This window comes from Suricata suricatta, chromosome 17 (assembly GCF_006229205.1).
Source record: "Suricata suricatta isolate VVHF042 chromosome 17, meerkat_22Aug2017_6uvM2_HiC, whole genome shotgun sequence".
NCBI classification, from domain to species: domain Eukaryota; kingdom Metazoa; phylum Chordata; class Mammalia; order Carnivora; family Herpestidae; genus Suricata; species Suricata suricatta.
The window spans coordinates 31,012,729-31,025,305 of record NC_043716.1 but is presented as its reverse complement, the minus strand read 5'-3'; positions in this window follow the sequence as shown (position 1 = coordinate 31,025,305).

The following is a 12,577-nucleotide window of genomic DNA, read 5'->3' as shown; positions in this document are numbered from 1 at the left end:
CAAAAATGAAGCAGCCGAAAGAGAAATTAAGAAACTGGTCCCATTCGCGATTGCATGAAAAACCATCAAATACCTAGGAATAAACCTAACCAAGGATGTAAAAGGCATCTTTCTTGTATGTAGTTTCAAGGCATTTTTAAGCACAAAGGGAAGAAATGACATCTCTGCCCCAACAGCTTATTTTCAGAATCAGGTTCTGATTCAGGAGCTCTGTGGTATATGCTAGGAGTAAAATGGCATGAAATTAGGAAACACAAGACTTGACCTGGCGTGGCTTCCTGACCCAATTCGGCCTGTGGCCATGCTACTCAATCTTCTCTTCTCTTTCCTGAAAGTGTTCGGCCAGGCACTCTACATGTTTTCCTAGGTTGAGTTTCCTGGAACAGTGCCTCAGTTGGGAATTCCTTTGTATGATCCTTTAAGGAGATGCTCTCAGAGGAACAGATAAATAATTAAAAGACTCGGGACGGAGAGAGTGGAAGGAATCACACAAAATGTGGAATGCAGGTTGTAACTCAAAGTCCATCCTACTTTGAGTCAAGAGAGAAGGGCTGTTTTATCCTCCTCCCTACCAAAGAAGCCATTGACCACAGACATCTTGGGGTAGAATCCATGGCCTAATCCCAGGGACTTTCCACAGAGATAGTTTCAGCTGTCCAACAGCAGTTCTTAACAAGTGAAGCCATTTTTTCTAAGTATTCCCAGCAATGGAGATGAGCACACCAATAGGACTGATAACGGGGATCCCAGGAGTTTAAATGGGGCATCAAAATTGGCACTACCTTATTCCATTTCTAATGCATTTTAAATATCTCATCCACTTTGCAGGAGAGGAGCTAAATCCTTAAGAGGCTAAACAAGTTGCCTGGAGACCACATGGTCAGTTAAGAGCATTGATAGAATAACCACCACTGTTTTACCTTTAACTACAAGTGATCAACTGAGAAAATATACATGAGCATTCTAAGATCTAAAACAGATGAAAGACAGATACAATTACCATTTAACACTGGTGTTATTATTTGAGAAAAAAAGTTTCTCTGACCCAACTCAACTTGTAATTGCAAGGACCCCATTTCCACCCACTGAAGTTCTCCTGAATTCTTTCTGTAAGCCCCACTTTGGCATTACAGGAGAACTCTTGATCAAATATTTTTGCTGTCTGAGCCTACCTTCTTTCTTAGCCTGCCCCTTTCTGTAACATCTTTTGGAGGACTTGCTTTCTCCTCTGGGTGTAACTTTTGCTATTGCTAGGATTCACTGACTTCTCTCCTCTTCCTTTTTTTCCCCTTCAATGTAAGGATGTTCTGCAACCAGGACTGAAGGTTGCGGTTGTGTTGTGAGCTGCTCTTCTGTCCCACAGAGACTACTTTTGCAGATAGAAATATGTAGAAGCAGATGTATGCCTTACTGTGGTTCATGTTACAGGAGCACTGACTTGCAATTACATGGTTTGTTTTATAAAAGGATCTTGATTCTCATTTGTAGCTTTCCTTTTGTTGAGGTTTAAACAAGATGCCTTCAAAAATGGACAGAGAAAAAATTAACCAAGTCAGGCATCAAGAATCATCTAAACCGGTGAATCTAATATATGCCCACTCTTCGAAATCCTTACTTTGATTTATTAAATAAGGACCACAGGGGCACCTGGGTGGTTCACGTGGCTAAGCATCCAACTCTTGATTTAGGCTCAGGTCATAATCTCATGGTTTGTGAGTTCAAGCCCCACATCAGGCTCTGACAATGTGGAGCCTGCTTGGGATTCTCTGTCTCTTCCCCTCTCCTGCTCTCTTTCCTTCTTCTCTCTTTTCCTCCCCTTCTCATGTTCTCTCTGTATCTAAATAAATAAATAAATACCATCAAAGATAGTGTTCCTGAATTTACATTTTCCAAAGTTAGCACTTCCAAGTGGGCGTGAGAAGATCCATCTACCAAAAATCTCTCTCTCTTCTCATAGCCTTCTCCCTATGCCTCTTATTTCTTCAATTCCACAATCAACCCATTTCACCCTATACTTTTGAAATTTACACTTTCAGCTGCCTGGCAAACTATAATAAAATATAGGACTGAGTCACAACAGAACACAATAGTTATCTCTGGAGTGATATCAAGAGCATTCATATAGTTGCCCTATAATATACTGAGGCAAACTACATAACCTCTTAGAGTCCCTTAATATGGGATATATCATATCCCTACTTTGTGCAATGGCTGTGAAAATAGTGAAATAATTGTTGGAAAGTATAGAGAATACTTCCTGGCACTTGGAAAGTGCTCTATAAATATTAGCCATTATTATTTCCATTAAAAATAGAAAGTTTTTCTAAATAATGAAGAGGGAAGAGAGAGTTTATGCAAAATTAATGGACATTGGCTGCCAGATCATGCATAAATGCACAATCCTCAAACATTGGAGCTTGATGTCTTATTTGCATGTTTGAGAGCCACCGGAGGCAGAAGAGTGATTGCCAAGAATTAGAATAGTCAATAACTTATATTCTATACCTAGAAAGGAAATAACCTGGTGATGGAAGTCTTAAATAGGAAGGAAAGTTTGTAGAACTACAATAAAAGGTGCAAAATAAACTCTAAAAATTAATATTACATAATCACTAGTATATTTATAGTGTAATTTTAACATTCCCAGGTGTGTACTAAACATAGTCTCAGAATTGGAAAATAGCTAAACTAGAAAGTGATTACTCACACTAGAAGAGAACTCTTGTCTCTACAAAAGAAGTCACTATAGGATTCCTTATATAGCAACCTTTCCAAATTTTCTATGATTTGTAAAAGGTCCAATAAACTACAAAGCTAAATTACCAAGAGATACTATCATTTAAACTTAATTAGAAATCAGGGTTAAGGTTTCATAAATTATAATGCAGTGAAATAGGACAATGACATTGAAGAAGCACTGGATTCAAGTTTTATTATAAAGAAGGTAAGGATAAATAAGATATATTAATGATGTGTTTAGATTACGTTTCCCAGAAAGCAGAGTAAGAGATGAACGACTGGATTGAATATGTTTGTTTGAGAAGTGAGTAATGGGCCAGTGATCAAGAGCAGGAGGGAAATCCACTAGAATAAGTAATATGTAAAATATTTAAAAATATGTGTGCAATAATTGCCTACTATATGGGGAACTGGTATTGATCTTCCAGGATCTTCAGAGAATCCTTATGAAATGTAGTTTAGAATTGTCTATCTACGGGAGGAAGAAGAAAGGCAATTGTGTGTTGGTTCCCACTCTCAGTGGTCAAGAGGGGTGCGTCAGGTATTCTCCCACACTTTCCAGTCGAATCAGCTTGTGCTCTAAGTACATCTCCCATTGGTAGACCACTGACATGGCAACAGAAAAACGTGGGGCAAGAAGCTAAGAAGCAAACAGGGCAGCACCAAAATGTAGTGTTTCCTGATCTCATCTGCCTAAAAGACAGGTAACCATTGGCTGTATCTGTGACTAGAATAAGATTTGGGGCAGAGAGGATTTGAAAAGATGAAAGACAAGGGTTGATTTCACAGCTCTTATACATCTAACAACCTGAGGAGGGGAGAAAACATACATAAATCATATCTTGAATAAGAGATATTGTAATGATAGCTGCAACAGAGAGACATTTGCGCTATTATGAAAATGCAGCATAGGGAGAAGTAGTTTCAACTGAGATGATTTAGGGGGAAAAGGTAGGTTTTGTTTTTGTTTTTGAGGGGGTATAAACTCCATGCTGAACACAAAAGCTCAGATAGGATTTCCGTAAGATAAATGAGGAATTTATGAGTGATGTGGGGGGAGGGGATGGGTTAAATAGATAACGGGTATTAAGGAGGGCACTTGCAAGGAGCACTGGGTGTTATATGTAAGTGATGAATTACTAAATTCTCTACCTGAAACTAATATTAAACTGTATGTTAACTAACTGGAATTTAAACAAAACCTTGAAAAAAATAAAATTAAAATAAAATAATAAAATAAAATAAAATAAAAAATTCCAAACTTCAGGGATTTAGTGTGGCAGGGACCTCTGCTGGTCCTCTGAAGGTGGGTAGTATCTTACCACACTGGAGGGGGGAAAAAAGGAATTTATGAATACTTACAAAAAAAGAAAAGAAATAGAAAAGAAAGAACAGAGGAGCTTATAAAACATTTATAAAACATGAGGTATATTTGACCTAGATCTAAGGTATGTTTGTGATACAGGCAAAAGAAACTAGGTCCATTAGATGGAGCAGGGGTGGGGGCAAACTGTGCAAACCTTAGCAGTCCACTGACTTTTTGTAGGACTCGTGAATTGTACGCTGCCTGTGGAATACTAATTTCTTTCGGGAATTATAATTTTCTAATTTAATAAAGTCCTGATGGGATTTTTTTATTTGGCTCCCTACTTTCCTATTTATAATATCTTTTTTCAGTATATTAGTTTTTAATATTAATAAAGTCAACCTTATTTATTTTTCTTTCTTTCATGGATCTGTGTCTAAAAACATCACAAAGTAGTAGGTAACAGATTTTCTTCTACATGTTTTATACTTTTACATATTTAATATAAGTTTATAATCTAGTTTGGGCTAATTCCTATGAAAAGGTTCTTTCTGTTTCTTAATTTTTTAATGTTTTTATTTTTTGGCATATGGATATCTGATTATTTTAGCACCGTTTCTTGGAAAGACTATTTTTGCTTCATTGAATTCCTTTTGTTCTTTTATCAAAAATCAATTGTCTGTATATGAATGGAACTTTCTGGTCTGTCTCTTCTCTTCCAGTGATTGATTTATATGTCTATTCTTTTGCTAATACCACACTGTCTTGGTTAATATAGCTTTATAAAGGTGTTAAAATTGACTACTGTGAATCATACAACTTTACTTTTCAGTATTAGGTTGGCTTTTCCAGATTTTCTGTTTTCCATAGAAACTTTCGAATAGGTTTACAATATCTACCAAATAGTTTGCTGAGATTATAATTGGGATTGTGTCAGATCTATAGATCAATTAGGAAAAAAATGACATCTTAATAGTATTTAGTCCTCCAGTGAATGGACACAGATTCTCCATCTATTTAGATTTTTTTTATTTCTTTGATCAAAGTTTATAGTTTTCTGTATATAGGTTCTATACAAATTTTGTTAGATTTATACCTAGATATCCATCTATTTTGATAGTTTATGTCTTGTTGGTGTTAAGAATATTCCATTGTTTTCGTATACCATTTACCTACTGAAGTACAAATTGGATGTTTCCAAGTTTTGGCAATTATGAATAAAGATGTTTTAAACATCTATGGGCAGGTTTTTGTGTAGACATGATTTTTTAATTAATTTAAGCAAATATTAAGGAACATAATTGCTAGATCATAGGGTAAGAGTATGTTCACTTTTGTAAAAAAAAACTGCCAGACTGTCTTCCAAAGTGGCTATACCATTTTGGATTCCTACCACCAATAAATGAGAGGTCCTGTTAGCCCATATCCTCACCAATATTTGGTGTTGTCAGTGTTTTGGTTATTCTAAGAAGCATGAAGTAGTATCACATGGGTGTTTTAACAATCAGTTCTCTAATGACTTATAATGCTACATATCTTTTCATATATTTACCTGCCATCTGTATATCTTCTTTGGTGAGATGTGCATTCAGCTATTTTGCCCATTTTTATTTTTTATTTTATTAAAAATTTTTTTAATGTTTATTTTTTTGAGAGAGAGTGAGAGAGCATGAGCAGGGGAGGGGTGGAGAGATAGGGAGACACAAAATCCAGAGCAGCTCCAGGCTCTGAGCTGTCAGCCTGATGCAGGGCTAGAACCCACAGACCATGAGATCATGACCTGAGCTGAAACCGGACGCTCAACCAACTGAGCCACCCAGGTGCCCCTATTTTGCCCATTTTTAAATCATTTTGTTTGTTTTCCTGTTGTTGAGTTTTAACTGTCATTTGTATATTTTTGATAAGTCTTTTATCAGTCTTTGCACATATTTTCTCCCATTTCCTGTGACTTCTCATTCTCTAGATACTGTCTTTTCCATAATAGAAGTTTTTTTTTTTTTAATTTTAGTCAAGTTCAGCTTATCAAGTATTTCTTTCCTGGATTGCACCTTCCATATTATACCTAAAAAGCTGTTGCCATATACAAGTCACCTAGATATTCACTTATGTTATTTCTAAAAGTTTAATAGTTTTGTGGTCTACATTTAGGTTCCTAATCCATTTTGAGTTAGCCCAAGTATTATTATTTCTATTATTCTTTTTTTCTTTAGACCCAAGCTGTTCTTCCTTACTTTCCTAATGTTGAAACATAGGTTATTTATTTTAGATCTTCTCTCTTTTGTGCTGTCTGATTTTAATCTTACAAATTTCCCTCTGAACACTGTTTATAATTCATCTTACACTATTTGGTAAATTGTCTTTTACTTTTTTTATTTACCCCCAAATTTATTGTTTTTCAATTTCAGTTGAGAATTATTATTTGACTAATATGCTTTTAGAGTTCAAACTCCATATATTTGGTTATTATCATGCTCTGTTTCTTTCATTAATTTCTACTTTAATTCTAGTGTGATATAAACATACATGTATGACTTCTATTCGTTTACATTTGTTAAGGCGGTTTTATTGCCCAGAATAGGGTCCATGTTGGTAAATGTTTCATGTGAGCTTGGGAAGTATATGTATTCTGCTGTTGTCAGATGCAGGATTCTGTAAATGTCAATTAGATCAAGTTGATTGATGGTGCCATTGAAGTCAGCTATATCCTCACTGATTTTCTGCCTGCTTGATCTATCAATTACTAAAAGAAAAGTGAAGTCTTAGACTGTAATAGCGGATTTGTGTGTTTCTCTGTGCAGTTCTATCAGTTTTCATGCATTTTGATATCCACCCCCCTCCATTAGGCACATACATGTGTAGAATTGTCATGTCTACCTGGGGAATTGACACTTTTATCATTATATAATGCTCCTCTTTCCTCTCTTTTCCTTCTTCTGAGGTTTGGTTTGTTTTGTTTTTGGGTTTTGGTGGGGGTTTTTTGTTTTTGTCTTTTGTTTTTTAGGGGTTTTGGGGGGATTTTTTTGGTCTGAAAGTAATTTAGGTACTGCAGAATTTTTTTCAAGTTTATTTTGAGAAAGAGACAGTAGAGGCAAGGCAGAGAGAGAATGAAAGATTGAGAGAGAGAGAGAGAGAGAGAGAGAATGAATACCATTGCAGGTCTTGAACCCACGAATTTACATGCTGTGAAACCATGACCTCAGCCAAAGTAGGATGCTTAACTGACTAAGCCACCCAGGTGCCCCTAGAGTTCTTTTAATTATATTAGCAGGAAATAACTTTCTTTACCCCTTTATTTTTAATATATTTAAATTTTTACATTTAAGTTTTTTTCCCGACTGTTAGTTTTTGTGCTTTTTTCATGACAAATATTTTTACTGAAACCCTTGATTATAAACTTACATGGCACAAGTATTCACAAAACAGTTGAAATACTTGCTGAAATGTTTCCAAGGGTTGCATAGTGTCAACAGTCTTTACAGATTTTCCCCCTCCTATTGAGTTGTCCAAATATGTGTTTGCATATATAAATTATTCCAACTATTATGGAAATAAATAATATCATGCTTGAAAGTATGACATTTTATCTTCCAAATATACCAATTTTATGAGGAAAAATTTTTAATTTAAATTCAAGATAGTTTACATACAGGGTAATCTTGGCTTCAGTAGAACTACCCTGTGGACCAGCAATTGCACTAGTAGGTATTTATTCAAAGGTTATGAAAATGCTGATTTGAAGGGGCACATGCATCCCAATGATTATAGCAGCACTATCGACAATAGCCAAAGTATGGAAAAAGCCCAAATGTCCATAGACTGATAAATAGATAAAGAAGATGTTGTGGGTGTATGCATGTATATAGCACACAATGGAATACCACTCAGCAATGAAAAAGAATGATACCTTGCCATTTGCAACAATATGGTTGACACTAGAGGGTATTATGCTAAGCAACATGTGTCAAGCAGAGAATGACAGATGTCAAATGACCTTATTAATATGTGAATTTGAGAAACTCAACAGATGAACATAAAAGAAGGGAAGGAAAAATAAGATAAAAACGGGGGGGGGGCCATAAGAGACTTTTAAATACAGAGAACAAACTGAGGGTTGTTGAAGAGGGGCAAAGATTGGGGGATGGGTTAAATGGATGATGGGCATTAAGGAAGGAACTTTTCAGGATGAGCATTGGTGTCATATGTAAGAGATGAATCACTGGGTTCTATTCCTTAGGCCAAGACTATACTGTATGTTAACAGTCTTTGTATTTTAATTGGTATATTTAAGCCATTTGTGTTTAAAGTGATTATTGACATAGTTGGGTTAATTACATTTGTAACTATTTTCTATTAATTGCATTTGTTCTTTGTTTCCTTTCCCCCCCTTATTTTCTGCCTTTTTGATTTTGATTTAGTATTTTATATGATGCTATTTTATCTCTTTTTATATTTTTTTCACATTTCTTAATTTTTTATTATTTTCCCTAGAGTTTCAATATACATTTCTAGCTAATCTAAGTCCACTTTCAAATGACAGTATACCAGTTCATATGTAAGGTAGGTACTTATAATAACAGTATTCCTAACTCTTTTCCCCACCTCTATAACATTGATCTCTGTGATATTGCTTATGTTCATTTCATTTATTCATATTTTATAATCATCTAATATATTATTACTCTATACAAATAATTATAGTTTAAATAAATAATAAGAAAAATTAAAGTATTTATTCCATTTTACCATGATTTGTTTGTTCTGAACTCTTCCATTATATAGGTCCAAGTTTCTGACCTTTATATATGTTTCCATCTACCTAAGGAACTTTGTATAACATTTCTTAAAAGTAAGGTCTTAAGGCTATGAATTTCTTGCTTTTATTTATCTGAGAAATTTATTATATCTCCTTAATTTTTGAAATCTAATCTTCTTGAAAATATATTTCTAAGAAGCTGATCTCTGAGATGTGCTGTTTCCTGTTTGCTGTTCTCTGAGATTCATGGATCTGTAGTTTGACATGTTTCATTACTTTGGGGCCATTTTGGGCTACTATTACTTCAAGTACTTCTTATGTTCCATTTTCTCTTTTTTCTTCTTCTGCTATTCCAATTATGAATGTGTTACATCTATTAAAAATGTCTCATAATTCTTGATATGTTTTTATTTTATTTTTTCTCTCTTCATTTCAGTTTGGGAATTATTTATTGGTCTATATTCAAGCTTACTTATTTTTTCTTCAGTGATATGCAGTCTAATGATAAGCTCATCAAAGGCATTTTTAAAATTTTTTAAGGGTATTTTATCATAGAGTATTCCTTTTTGATTCTTTCTTGAAATTTACATTTCTCTACCTATATCTCTATATACCTATGAATCTTGTCATTCTTGCATATAGTCTTTTACCATCAGAGCCCTTTTATTAATCATGGCTTTTATGCATTCCTTGCTTGACAATACCAACACTTGCATCATTATCTGAATCTAGTTTTGGTACATTTGACTAAATTAAATCCAGAAACAACATGCGTGCACCTCAAAACTATTGTATAAAACAAAATAAACTAGCTACAAAAGAATCCCCTAATTGATGTTAATAAGACCAGTATTGACAAATCAGATTTTTAAGATTCCAGTTATATGCTGAATAAAGCAAAGGTATGTAAGAGGAAGGATACAAAAAAATATGTTGAGTTCAAAAGAGTAGAAAGAAGAAAACCATGAAAACATTATCCAAAAGAAATCTGTGGAACGAAACTAAGCACCAAACAGGAATACCAGTTTTGGGAGATAGAAACCTGATATATAGTTACCAAAGATAGTGATGGGCAGTAGAGGGGGGCATTTGAGTGCAAAGGGGATGAGTGAATGTGTGAGAGTGAAAGGAATGTTTTAAACTTGACTTAAATAGTGACTAAGCAGGTGCATCATGTGTTTTAAAAAAATTCTCTGAAAGCCATGCACAAAATACATGCCTTGATATTATTTTATTAATTGTATCTCAATAAAGTAGACTTAAAAAGAGGAGAGAGGGAGAGAGGAGATAAAACTTCTGTTATGCTAAGGCATCCTTTATAGAGTAGAAAAGAAAGCCAATGAATTGGTAAAGAATTTTGTACCATGAGTAATTAACAAAAAACTCATATCCAGAGCATATAAAGAAATTCTACCATTATTAACAAAAAAGTGAAAGACAAAAAAATTGGCAAGAGACTTGAAGAGTCTCCTCAAAAAAAGCGGTAACCCAAATCCCAATAAACTATAAAATGTTCTTCAATCTCTGAGAAGATTGCAAATTCAAAGCACAGTGGTAAGCCATTCATCGTTCATCCTAAAGAACGGAGAAAATTAAAACCAGACTCTAAAGGAATTGGAGCTGATTCCCACTCTTCAGGTGGGAAAATGCAAATTGATTCAAATAGTGTCTTAGTTCAGACTGCTATTACAGTGTGCCACAAGTTGGTGGCTTATACACAGCAGAAATGTATTATCTCACATTTATGGAGTCCAAGATCTGGGTACAGGCATGGTCAGGTGCTGGTGAAAGTCCCCTTCTGACTTGCAGAGTGCCATCTGCGCTCTCACATAGCAGAACAAGGTAGTTAGGGTTAGTTTAGCTCATAAGAGCGGCCCTCATGATAGTATTAGTGACTTGGAAGTGAAGAGAAAGAGCTCTCTCTCTCTCCACATAAGCACAGAGTTGAGGCCATGTCAGTACACAGCAAGAAGGTGGAAATCTTCAACCCACAAAGAGCACTCTCACCAGGAATGGAATCAAACCAACATCTTGATCCTGGAATTCGCAGCTTCAGAACTGTGAGAAATAAGTGTCTGTTATTTATGCCACCCAGTATATGGTGTTTTATTATAGTAAGGCAGCCAAGACAGGGATATTGTTACAAGTGTATGATGCAACACTGGAAATAAAAGAATCTGGATATATCTCACAAATATAATGTTGAGTGAAAGAAACAATATAGAAGAATAATATTTATGTGATTCCATTTAGGTTTTAAAAAATGGTAAAAGTAAATCACAGTATTACAGAAGAATATCTAAAGATTAAAGCAATAAAACAAAGGAATAGACTTACCTAAAAGCTAAGCTAGTTACCTCTTGTGGGATGAGAAGGTAGTGGTCGAGAAAGAAAGATTAGAGAGGGTTCTAGGGTATATGTACTATTTTCTGACTAGGGTTATGATTTCATGGTTTTTGCTTTGTGATAGCTCCCTAAATTTTATATGTGGGGCACTTTTCTGTATACTTCATAATAAAAAAGCAAAAACATAAAACAAGAGAATAATAAACACAAAATTGAGAAGAGTAATTCCTTCAGAAGGAAAGTTGGCTCTCAGAAAAGGGAAGATGCATAAATAGACTCTTCAAAATATGCAAAATGCTGTGTAAATTATTATGCATATACTAAATTTTATGGTAACATGAAAACAAATTTTGAAATATTTACTTTTTTGGACAGAAATTTGGACCAAATAATGTCTAACTTATCTAAGATCACTGATTTCAGCTCTGACATTTATTTATGTCATATTGTTTTACATTTTCATATCATCAGTCTGACCATGACATCTTAGAGAAGATGTGTAACTTTTCCAACAGCAAAATGCATGATGATGATGTGATGATGCTAATGACTATGGTAATAATGATGATGATGGCTACCACTATTGAACATTTACTTTGTTTGGCTTGAATGTGTCAATATCACCTTGCGGTAGCTTGGTGAGGTATCAGTGATTATTATCCCCATTTTGCAGAAGTGGACACTGAAGCACTCACACACACACACACACACACACACACACACACACACACACACACACAGAAATAACAGGTTTACAAGACATAGCAAAAAGTAGCAAGGCCAGGATGTGAAGCCAACAAGTGCAACTCCACTACCTTGCTCTTAATTACTAGAATATATTGAATCTCACAAATTACTAGAATATATTGAATCTCCCATAAAAGAATTGTGTGTGTGTGTGTGTGTGTGTGTGTGTGTGTGTGTATGTATCTCACATGAATATTATTTCCTTCTAAATGAGCTAAATGAGCACTTGGCTGTAGTCTAGAACTCATTTGTAACCTTAGTTCTGCTCTTTGTGGTTGAGTATTCCTTTGCAAGTTGCTTACATTTTCTGGTATCAGTTTCCCGATTTAAAAAATGGGAATGACAGAAATGCTGATGCATAGGAACACATGTTCCCCAATGTTCATAGTAGCAATGTCAACAATAGCCAAAACATGGAAGGAGCCTAAATGTCCATCACCTGACGAATGGATCAAGAAGATGTGGTATATATTCACGATGGAGTACCACATGGCAATGAGAGGGAATGACATATGGCCCTTTGTAGGAAAGTGGATGGACCTTGAGGGTGTCATGCTGAGCGAAGTAAGCCAGGCAGAGAAGGACAGAAACCATATGTTTGCACTCATAGGTCTAGCAGGAAAACAAGAGAGACCTAATGGAGAACCAGGGGGAGCGGAGGAGGGAGAGAGAGTTGGGGAGAGAGA